Source organism: Schistocerca nitens, chromosome 9 (genome assembly GCF_023898315.1).
Source record: "Schistocerca nitens isolate TAMUIC-IGC-003100 chromosome 9, iqSchNite1.1, whole genome shotgun sequence".
NCBI classification, from domain to species: domain Eukaryota; kingdom Metazoa; phylum Arthropoda; class Insecta; order Orthoptera; family Acrididae; genus Schistocerca; species Schistocerca nitens.
This window is the reverse complement of record NC_064622.1, coordinates 225,963,033-225,975,692: the sequence shown is the minus strand read 5'-3', so window position 1 is coordinate 225,975,692 and position 12,660 is coordinate 225,963,033. Positions and strand designations below refer to the sequence as shown.

General features: G+C 35.3%; 1 protein-coding gene across 1 annotated transcript in view; it reads left to right on the top strand.

Annotated features, from left to right (window-relative positions):
• Positions 1-12,660, top strand: part of LOC126203001 (G protein pathway suppressor 2) — a 132,950-nt gene that overhangs the window by 27,074 nt on the left and 93,216 nt on the right. The window lies entirely within an intron of this gene.

Here is a 12,660-nt window from a genome sequence, read left to right as displayed (position 1 = left end):
GCAACAAATACGCTGGGAGAAACTGAAGAATCACAAATGAAATTTTGTTAGTGGAATGCATTTGCCTTTCTTTTCTGTCCATACTTCTTTCATTCTTTTGTTGTGGGCTTCTTTTCTTTCTTGAGACCATGCTGTTCGAGCCTTGTTCTTTGGTTTCTCTTCTTGGTCAACTTACCACTTGTGAATTTTGGATCTGAAGATTTCCTTGTTTCAGATATCCTCTGGTGTAATTCCTGCTAGTTTCAGATCTGTTTTGATTTTGCCAATCCATTTCATGGGTCCGTTTTAGATTTACTCCTGTTTTCATAGAATTCGACTACTTGCTTTGTAAGTCTGTCCGGATTCATTCTTTTGATGTATCCATAGAATCTTAATCTGTGTTTTCTAATGTCACTGTGAATATTAGAGTATTGTTTTATTTCCTGTTTGCTTCTGTGCTGATACTGTTCATCTACAAGTTTTGGCCCTAAAATTTTTCTTATGATCTTCCGTTCCTTTCTCTGAATGTTTTCTATGTCTGTTTTCCTGTTTAAAATTAGTGTCTCTGATCCCTATAGGCATTATGGTTTTATGACGGTATTGTAATGTCGTAGTTTTGTGTGCTTGGAGACACATTTTTTACTGTAGATATTTTGAGTGAGTCTATAAGCAGTGTCCATCTTTTGGCATCTGACTTCGTTGGCTTTCGTTTATATTCCATTTTCCTGAATCGTTTCGCCGTGATATTGAAATTGTGGGACTAGTTTAATTTTGCCATATTTTCTCTCCATGAATTTTGGTGCTTGTTTGTTGCAAGTCATATATTCTGTTGTTTCAAAAGATACTTGCAGGCCGACTTTTTCCACAGTTTCTTTCAGGAGTTCAATCTGGTTTTTGGCTGTTGAAACATCGTGAGTTAAGATGACTAGATCGTCTGCAAATGCTAAGCAATCTACTGTTCATTTTCCTCTGCCGAGAGTAATTGGTTGGTCAATCTTGAGGACTGATTTCAGTTTGTGCCATTTTTGTATCACCTTCTCAAGGATGCAGTTTAACGGTAGTGGAGAGAGACAATCTCCTTGTCTTACTCCTGTTTTGATCAGAAAAGGTTGAGATTTCCCCCATAAATTTGACTTTAGATTTTGTGTCTTATCAATGTCTGTTGTAGGATTGCAAGTGTTTTCAGATCTAAACCCTGTTCTTTTAATATTTGAAATAATGATTGATGATCAACTGAATCATAGGCTTTTTTAAAGTCAACAAATGTGCAAACTACATCTTTGCCACTTGTTCTCTGATGTCTTAAGATTAGTTTTAAGTTCAGAGTTTGCTCTGGATATGAATGGCCTTGTTTGAATCCTGCCTCATATTCTCTAATTTTTGGTTCTAGTTGTTGTTGTGCTCTATTGAGAGGACACTGGGATGGAATTTTGTAAGCTACTGATATCAATGAGATTCCCCTATAATTGCTTACATCTGATCTATCTCCTTTCTTATGTAGAGGATGAATTAATACATTTTTCCAGTCGTCTGGAATTCATTCTGTTTGCCAAATGTTTTGTATTATTTTGGTGATTTCTTTTATAGTATTTGGACCTGCTGATTTCACCCGCAGCTTTATTGTTTTTAAGATGTTTGATGATTTCCTCTACATCCGGTGATGGTGAGTTTGGGTTTGTGGATTCAGGTTCCTGAGGCAGAAATCTTTGTGTTGTTTCTGGGCAGTTCAGCAGTTTTTCAAAATATCTTGAGAGTTCTTTGCAATTTTCGCGACTGTTCAGTGCAAATTGCCCATTTCCTTCCTTGAAGCAAAAATTTTGCAGTGGATATCCTGTGAGTTTTGTTTTGAAATTCTTGTAAAAGTTTCGCATGTTGTTTCTTTCAAAGTCTTTCTCGATTTCAAGTAGCTGGTCCTTTTCGAATTTCCTTTTGGTCTTTCTGATTAATTGGGCTGTCTCTTTCCTCACTGCTGAGAATGTGTTGTAATTCTTCTTAGTCTTTCTGCTGTTCCAATTACTGTATGCTTTCTGTTGAGATTGGATTGCTTGTTCACATTCTTCGTTCCACCAAGGGTGTTTTCTTTTTTGTGGAGGTATCTGTGTTTGTGCGGTTTTTATTAGTTTTCTTCTGAGTTGTTTCCAGTTGTCAGAGGGCTTTTTCTCTAATTCTTCTGTGAAAGATGGTTGGATCTGGCTAGTGTCAAATTTTGGGATTAAAGACTTCCTTTTTGTGAACCTATGAGGTTTTAACTATAGTTTGATTCTTGTTAGGTAATGGTCTGAGTCTACATTTGCACCCTTTCTTGCTTGAATATTCATGATTTCTTTGTAGTTTGGATAGGAAATTGCTACATGGTCAATTTTGAATTCACCAATGAGTGAGTTGGGTGATCTCCATGTCCTTTGTTTTGATTAGTTTCTTCTTGAAATACGTTAACGTGATTTTAAGGTTGAATATGCTGCAGAATTCGACCAACCTCTATTCATTTCGATTAGTCCATTTATGTGCTGGGAAGTTTCCTATTGTTTTCCTTTATTTTCTTTCTTTGCCTGGCTGCACATTGAAATCACCTAGTAAGATTTTGACGTGGTTTTGTGGAAATTTGGATACAATTTCTTCTATTGTTTTCCATGATTTGTCTACCTTTGCATGATTTGTTTTATTGTCGTCATTGATAGGCATGTGTACACATTGATCAGTGTGTATGTTTTGTTTGCACACTTTAGGGTGATTGTTATTGGTCTATTATTTACAGGCTTCATGTGAGTTACCGAGTTGAGTATGCTCTTTTTGACTGCAAAAGCAACTCCTAAATGTGGTGTATTTTTGAGAATCTGTTTGTTTTGCTTTTGAAAAGTCCGTATTTCCCGAAATCCATTGGGTTTTCATCTGTCAGTCTTTTTTCTTGGGGTGTCAGTATTTTCAAGGATTTTTCTAGTTCATACAACTTCCCTATCCATAAGAGAGAATATATATTTAATGAGCTGAAAAATGTTTTGGTATTTGGGCAAAGTTGGCCAGAGGTCTCCAACTCCCTCTGTATGCGTGTCAAGCCACACTCCCCAGAATCCAATACCGTATTTACTCGAATCTAAGCCGCACCTTTTTTCCGGTTTTTGTAACCAAAAAAACCGCCTGCGGCTTAGAATCGAGTGCAAAGTAAGCGGAAGTTCTGAGAAATGTTGGTAGATTCCGCCACAACTAACTTCTGCCGTCGAATATATGTAGTGCTACACAGGCATGCTTTGCAGGCAAAAAGATAAATACTGGCGCCATAACCTCTGCGTCAGTAAAAAAAATTAAAAAAAAAAGTGGAAGACGAGCTTTTTTCTTCGCCCCGAGTTTTGACCACTTCATTTTCATACATTATCCAACGAAGTAAATACAAATTCCGTATTGTTCATCTTCGAATGTAGCAGCATTTCAATGTACTATGAAAATCCGACTGGCAAGACCGTTTGGGATGTTTGTCAACATGGCTAACTCTACGTTCTGAATTTTTTCCTACCTGTGAGAAGGGATGGTTGCTAATAGGAACTTTTATGAATTGTGAATCACACGCAGTATTCTCTTCACCATAAGAATAATACGAATATAAACATTTTGCCATGTATTCTTTCGTGTTTGCTGCTATGTCATTTAAATCCTTTCTGCCCAATAAACTACGAAACTAGAGTGCGACAACAGCAAACGCGGAAGAATATACATATCATGTCATGTTTATATTCGTATTATTCTTATGCCTAATAGTGATACAATCAGAAATGAAGCACGGCAATTGACTAGATTTTTAAATCTAAGATGACTCTAATTTCTGTGCAGAATATAATTACTAAAGAGGCGTCTGCAAAGATTTTCAAACGGAGAAAAGTTTTCGCTAAACTCTCGTTCAGAACATCTTGCATCATAAGCAGCCTATTATTTGGTTCTTGTTGATCATTATCAAAGAAAGCAGCAGTGTAAGTAACAACAAATAGCAGTCTCTTGCCACTGTTTCGTTAATGAGATGATTCCTCTCTCTTCTTTTTTTTTAAATCGTAAGCGGCGGTAGCGCGCACAAAAGCAACCCATGCCGCGAGCGGCGACAGGCCGTAAACTCTCATTAATAATAATAATTTTATTGTCTTTAAGCCATTACAGCAATAGACAAAGTCATACATATAATACAATATGGTACAGTACATGCTATAGAAGGACAGAAATGTTAAGAACTTTACAGTTTAATATCACAGGTCATGAAATCCTTTACATTGTAGAATGGGTTTACAACTAACCAGTCATAAAGTGTTTGTATTGTTGCTCTGGTAAATGTTGTATACCTTGTGGAAGTTTGTTAAATAATTTGTGGCCCATAAGTTCATAACTGTTAACTGATTTTGACAGTCTGCGGTAGGGTGTATAGATAGAGCTGTTTGTCCTAGTGCTGTAACAATGTATATTTGCCCTGCGTTTTACTTTAGGTAAGTTCTTTTTTGTGTAGATTAAAACATAATAAATATATAGGTTTATTACTGTCTTGATTTTTTTGTTGAGTAAACAAAGGTTTACAGTGAGCCTTGTATGGTGAGCCTGTAATTATCCTAATAGCTTTCTTTTGCAGCAATAGTATATCATGCACACAAGTGGAGTTTCCCCATAAAATAATGCCATAGGATATGATGCTTTGGAAAAATGAGTAGTAAAATACTCTAACATAATTTTTAGGTACACAGTGCATTAATCGCCTTAACAAATAGATTACCCTAGACAATTTACCGCTAATATACTTAATATGTGGATTCCAAGAAAGTTTATCATCCAAATATATCCCCAAAAATTTAACACAACTAGGATCATCTGATGGAAACTTGTCTTTTAAACTAAATACCATCTGCTGGGTTTTGCTTTCGTTAAGCAAGAACCCATTTGCTTTAAACCAGAGTGAAGCTTGCCCAATTGTCTCTGTAACACATGTTTTAAGGCTATTAAGATCATTACTGCTGTTCAGAAATGTTGTATCATCAGCATAGAGTACTGTTCTGGATTTGATAAATGATGGCAGGTCATTTATCATTATTAGGAAAAGGAAAGGGCCCAGCACGGATCCCTGCGGAACACCTACCTCAACTTGTTCTATACTGGACATTTCTTTCCCAACACAGACGGCTTGCTTACGGTTTTGTAAATATGATCTTAATAGCTTAAGGCTGTTACCTTTAACACCGTAAAAGCCCATTTTTTCGAGTAGTAGTGTATGTTCTACACAGTCAAAGGCTTTGCTTAGGTCACAAAAAGTCACTTGGGCAAAGCATTTATCTTCAAATACTTTGGATGTATTTAACAACATTGTCTATGGCATCAATGATTGACATGTTTTTCCTAAAGCCATACTGTGATCCACTTATTAATCCTATGTTATCAAAGTAAACAGATAATTGTTGGTAAATTATGCATTCTAGAACTTTTGAGAAAACTGGGACTATGGATATTGGCCTGTAACTTGAGACAGAATTTTTATCTCCTTTTTTATGTACTGGAACTACCCTAGACAGTTTAAGCTCATGTGGGAAAAAACCCTCCAGTATACACTTGTTTATACAATATGTTAGGGGGTACACTATACAGTCTATTACTTTCTTAAGCATGTTACAAGACAGGTCATATATGTCTACACTGTCTGATGATTTTAACTGCTTCACTATTCTTAACACAAAACCAGATGAGACCTCAGAAAAATTGAAGGTACTTGTGTTTGTTGATGACCTAGCAATATTTTTTGACAGTAACTGTGATGAGCTGATTTCAGGTTTAATTATAGCACTTCCTACTTCCCCAACTGATTTAATAAAAAAGTCATTAAATTCCTGGGGAGAGATACTAATTTTGTCACTTCTTTTATCTTTGGCGACACTATTTATTAGAGTCCATGCTGCTTTGCACTCATTGGTGGATTTCTCAATACTTCTGAGATTGTGTGCTTGTTTGGCTTCCACAATTGCTTTTTTGTACTCATTCCTAGATCTAACATAGGCTAGTTTAGCATGGTTGGTTTTCAGATTTTTATAAATATTGTACAACAACATAACTTGATTTTTCATAGTAGACAGCTGTTTTATATACCATGTATTTTGTCTATTTGGAACTTTTGCTTTTAGGACTCTGTCAGTTACTTTGCATTTCTTTATTGGTATGCAGTCATTAAAGTGTCCCAAAAATGCTTTGAGAAACCTATCAAATAGTACCTTTGCTGGCAGATAATTGCTTAGGGTATAATGTGTCTCATCATAACACAGGCCAAACCAATCTCTATTAGAAAGGGACATACGAAACCTGTCAATTTTCTCATCTGTGACTGGTCTAGTGACCACAACTTCTGGGACAAGCTTATTTACATAACTCTTATCAAGAGGGAACCTATTTGTATAATTTAAAGATACTGAATCATGATCAGAATATGGAAATACTGTCACAAAACATGATTCTTCTGTTGTTTTAAAATTTACAAAAATATTGTCAAGACATGCATGTTCTCATGTAGGTTTGTTATTGACTGAATGTAAGTTGCACTGCCTTAGTAGGTTTTGGAGTTCAGTGACAGTACGTTTTTGTGTTGTGACATCGAATTCAGCATTCACATCTCCACCTATCACAATATCATAATGTATCCATCTAGTATCTGTAAGTACATGTAACAGCAGGTCCAGGTATTCTAAAAATACATTGGTTATACCCTTAGGTGACCTGTACAGGGAAATTACAACTAACTTAAAACTGTCTATTACTATACCAGCAGCTTCAAAGTTCTGTTCATCACACAGAAAATCTAGATCTAATCTATTGAATGTACCGCTAAGTGACTTGTTAACATATATTGCCACACCACCTCTTAAATGCAATTTTCTGCAGTAGCTACTGGCTAGAATATAATTATCAAATTTAATTAATGTAAGTTCACTCTCACTAGCCCAGTGTTCATTTAAACAAAAGATATCAAACTTATTTTCTAATCCAAAGTCATTGACAATAAATTCTTTTTCCCTTACGGGTCATTCCATATCAAATCACCCAATAAAAAAAAAAAATTTTACACCCACCTCCTTAGATTTTCATGAAATTTGGCTCAAATGGTTCTAATACCATCCTGACAACACCTGTAAATTTTTTTTGCTGTATCTCTTATAGTTTTTTTATAAATTTTTAAAGTTTTTTATGTTTTGCGTTTTCCGAACCTTCGGAAATGGTAAATTTAATTTGTATTCAAAACTTTAAAATTGCTTATCTTAAAAACTCTTTTAGATAGCATCATGAATTATTGCAGCAAGTTTATTTATTATACATATTTGAAGATAAAAATGATACTATTAAAATATATTAATATTTTCTATGAAAAAAAATATGTATTTTTTTCTTAACGGATGTTTTGTTTTATAAGAATTGCAATATCTAGAGTCTCAGACCTGATAAAATGCTCAAATTTGTTTTAATTTACTCTTAAACATATAGGCTACTTGATAAAACAAAAATAATGATGGCTTTTTAACATGTTTATTAATTATAGTAGATTACATTAGAATTATGTACAAAGATAGTGTACTTACGACACGTATGTATAACCCAACTGATTGCTTGAAACATTGAATTTTTTGAGTAATTTTGTCTTTTTAATGAACATTAATGCTGATTCAAACTGTTTTTCCACTTCATCCAAGAGCTTTCAGTTCTTTTGATACAGTCTTTTTTGAAGTAATACATTCTTCCAGTGCCGCTTGATTGAGGTGCGTCTACTACACAGACTATGTGCTCCAAAGGCACTATGCAAGAATCTTCTCTTTCAGGCCAATAAAATGATGCAGCTGGTCCTGAAGGATGTACAAATAGAATTTCTGCATCTTCTTCATCATTGAATATTGTTTTTACCAGTCCAAAGTACCAGTTACTATCATAAGTTGCAGCCACATAGCTATTTATGGATGGTTCAACACGAACTCAATCAGAAGAAGAATGGAAAGAAAAGACTAAGGAGGGTTTTACACTATCTGCAGTCCTTCTAATTTCAAAGTTGTTTCTTGGAAGTGGTTTGAAGTTATGAAAACTTCTTGTTCCAAGAATGGTTTGGGTTGCTGAAAAACGTTTTTCTAGTTTTAACCATAGCAAATCAGCTTCTTTTTGGTCAATAAAGTGAAAATGAATGCTTTCAATATTTTTTTCACAAAACTTGTACACATCGATTGCTGTCATTATTTGTTCTTCATCTGAAAGCTGTAGAATGGCTTTCCTTAAAATTCTTTTAATAGTTCCTCCTAGGCCATCACAAATTGACTTCCCATGACTTGTTGCAAAAAAAGTGTTGGGCCTTCAAATTGAAGTCTCTCAAGTGTTCAGTCAAATTTTTAAAACTGTTTCTATTTTTGTACTGCCCAGCACAACCATCTGAAAACCAGTGTCATGTTCTTGGTCATCACTAATAAAACAGTGGTTGGAAACAAAAACATTGTTTTCCTCATTTCTTAGAAAAACTCCAGCTGGGTGTAGAGTACAACCACCTCTATTCCAATGGTAACTTTGGATCTCATTTTGTATAACAAAGGAATAATTTTCACTGAAATCCATCACAATGGGATTTTGCTATAAATGAGTGCGGGGTGAGCTTTTCCAATGACCTAACCAATAAAGAAATGTAGTCTTCAACACTGATAGACTGTTTGATCATTTCTGCCCTGTCTGTGTTAACCCACTGACTGATTACAATTTCTTCTTCTAAATCATAATCTTCACTTAGTTTTTCAGTTAAGTACTCAGTTAGTGCAGTATTTGCAAGACAGCTGTCACAATGATGTAGCATGCAGTATTGGTTTTCCGTGTTGCACACAAGCATCTTAATTAGGCCTTTATAAGATTCTTCAATTTTCACAGCATCCAGTAATAGTTTAACATTCTAGTAGATACTGCATACACATACAGTGTGTGTGCCTGTGGCACCAGCAAGGATACACCATTTAGGTGTCAACAAACAAAATTTTGAAAATCCTACTTCTACATCGGGATTCTCCCATTTGAAAGAATAATAGAGTTCTCTCAAGTTACACAAAATGAGTCTTTTTTTGCATGTACACATTTTTTTGGACACTTACTTTGTCTTTTGTTCCAGGTAGCACTCTGGAACTTTCATCCTTTTTATAAAAATCTGTTACAAGTCTTACTGTATTTTCAGAAAGAGTTTAACCTTTTTTTGGACCAGGAGTTTCCAAAATACCTTTTTCAGATTTTAGCTTTCTAGCTTGTCGCACCATGTAGTCATTCACATTAAATTCTTTTATCACTTTATTTCGACTCCAAGAATCTGGAGCCAAGGTCAGAATCTGGATATTTCTAGACCTCCCAACAGATTAAATCTTCTCTTTCATAAAAGAAATCATTACATCAAAATCCTTTGCTTTCTCAACCACACTTGTATCTTCTTCGTCATCATCAGAACTTGGTGCATCATATTTTAATGCTTTTGAAACCGCCTTTTTTTGCAGTCTTTTCAATACTGCCAACCTTCCTTTTAAAATAAGACCCTTTACTTTGTTCTGACAAGCCATGAAGCTTTATCGGTGTTAAACCTAAATTATAAAGAGCAATGTTTGTTTGTACGAGGGATTCATTTCTGGATTCCAATGATTCTAATTCAACCATGACTTGATCATCTGTTTCACTTTCATTGGCTTCAACTCTTAATTTTTCCTCACAAAAGTTACGACATGTTGAGCAAAGCTTTTGTCCAGGTTTTATGCTAATATTTTTTGTCAGTCATTGTTTAGAAAGATCCAAGCCTACACGTCTCAACGATTTTTTGATGGGCTTTTTGTGTTTTTTTAGTGGGTCTACACATGCTGTTTGATACTTTTCAAAAACATTTAAAAAGTAGTAGCTGTGGTGTGAACATATATTCTTAAATTCACACAGATTAATTCCAGATCGTAAGTGGATCAAATCTTTTTCTTCCTCACTCAATTCAGATACCAGTTGTAACGTTTTTGAAGGTGTGTAGGTTGTTTGGAAACAGTCAGATTTTTTAAATAACCCTGCGCTACAGGTTTGAATATCTGACATACTGATTTCACTTTTGGTCTGATTACTGTTCTGGTTACTTTTATAGGATATTGGAAAAGAATCTCTGTAAACTAAGTAACAGTTCTTACTGAAAGTTCGAATAAAGTTAATAAAATGCTATCCAAGCACTATTTAACACTGTAATAATTTTTTACTTCAAAACGCAGGAGTAACAAAACAAAATCCAAGCGTACATTGTTACTCCAAGAAGACAAAAACTTATTTTCGGTTACTTGGTACTTTTTATTTTTAAAATATAATTAATATTATTTTAAAAATTAGATAACTATTAAACAGGTTAAAAAGCCAACATAATTTTTCTTTTATCTAATAGCCTATACAATTAAGAGTATTTTAAAACAAATTTGAGCTTTCTATCAGGTCTGAGACTCTAGATATTGCAGTTTTTGTAAAACTAAACATCCATTAGCTAAAAAAAAAACTTGTAAATTTTTTTAACATTTAGATATAATATACAAATTTTTTTAGTTGTGAGGCCATGTTTTAGTTAAGATTTCCGACTGCTGAAACAACACCAAATCTAAAAACTTTAAAAATTTATTAAAAAAAACTATAAGAGATAGAGCAAAAAAATTTTACAAGTGCTTTCAGGATGATAAAAGAAGTAATTGTACCAAGTTTCATCAAAATCTGACATGGTTGGTGTCAAGGCCTGAGTGACTTGACATGGAATGACCCTTACTCCTTCAATGTTAAGATAACAGATTATAAAATCAAACCTGTCTTGTTTACAGATGCACTATTTTGCTGAGAGGCTATTAAATCTCTGGCACTATTTATCTTATGGGCTTCTTCCCCTTGCTGCCTTCTACTAAAAAATCATTTAGACGTAATGGAGGTACAGTTTTCCGTTTGCCCGCTACACTTGATACTGCTTCTACTCTTGGAGGTCTCATCACGTCTCCTTGTTCATGGCATGATCTAAGTGGCTGGGTTCCCACTGTAGGTAGTTCAAATGTTGCTGCAGAATGGACAGCTGGATCACCTGTTGGTACACTTGTTGCTGAATATGCTGCCACTTTTGTTGTTTGTTATCTTAGTTCCTCAATGAGGTGTTCTACCTGTTGTAACTGTTACAGCTTCCTCTCTCCCAGCACATTCTTTTGTAATCAGTGATACCTGATGTTGTGTTACTGCTGCAACTGGAGTACATGGTAGGGAAGATACTTTTCAGGCGTCCTTTACCAGTGGTAGTGGAATAGGATCACTTTTCTTACATCTAGGAGAAACAATATCCACTACCATTTTGATCTTTTGACTGAGCAGCGATTTGACCCATTTATTTAAATGCATACCATGTGTTGTGAAGTGCTGTCTTTCAAGATCGTAAATACTGAGGAAAAAAGCATTTGAAGTGGTCTTGCAGATCTTTTCATACATCCTGTTTGCTTTTTGGATTTCTCTGTTCACACAAGAAGATTCAGTAAGGTCATGTCTGTGTGGAATGCCTACAACAATAACTTTTTGATCCTCTGTTGTACGTAGCGCATCTCTTAGGACTCTGTTTGCTACTATTAGTTCATTCTTATATACATCGTTTGCACCGCCCAATATTACAATGCATTCACTTTGTGTCACGTGATTATTGTTTTTATAGTTTTTCAAAACTTCTTTTTGACCTGCTCCAGGTTTCACAACACTGGTCACATTGAGATCCTGCTGGAAACGAAGAATTCCTGCAATTCCTCTTCCGTGGCTGTCAGCAAGCAAAACTGTAGGCCTACTGAAGTTTTTAGGGGTCACTTTGTTTGCAACATCGAGACAGTTACGTTTTAATGACTTATTGCGCTTTGTAAATTTCCTGTCCGCCGATTCCGATTCGTAGTCTTGGTGTGAGTAGCATGTTTCAACATTTTTAAGTTCACAATCCGTAATAAGATGTTGAAATCGATTTCTTAACGGAACTTTTAACGCACTGGAAACAAATTTAGGTTTTGCACATTTCTTTGGTTCACTGTACTCTTGAAGTTGACCGAGTTCTTTATGTGACGGGTCAGATAGACTTTTAATAATGTTTTCCAACAACAGAGCATGTTCTCTTGTGGCTTTCAGTTCTTTCTGCAGTGATTCGAGTACTATGATTTCACGATTTGCGCGGCACATTTCACTTGCTGCCAGACGTCCGTTACACTTTGTTCCACACGTACACGAGATGTTTTCTTGATTTATTTTCGCGAAGCACTGCGAATGATACCAAATATGCAACACTGAACAAATTCTAATGCCACTTGATACGATGTTGTCGCATAACTTGCACCTTATTGACGCTAAATACTCGCAATTTATGGACCGATTTACTACCACATGTATATGCGTCGCCACTTAACTACATTATCAGAATACGACGAACAATGCGTGACACAGTACAGTAATGCATTTTCAGCTTAGAGTGACGTAAACACCTATAACAAAGAGAACGACACTTATCAGATGAAAGAAAAATAAGCACTCAATTCAAACCAGACGAAGCACGTGAAAAAGGAAGGATACCCGTATAAATACGGACGGAGCGCCTGACGCATAGCAATGCCTACCTGGTAAAGCTTAACTGCTAAGCTTACGACAACCAAACTACTGTAGCTGTAT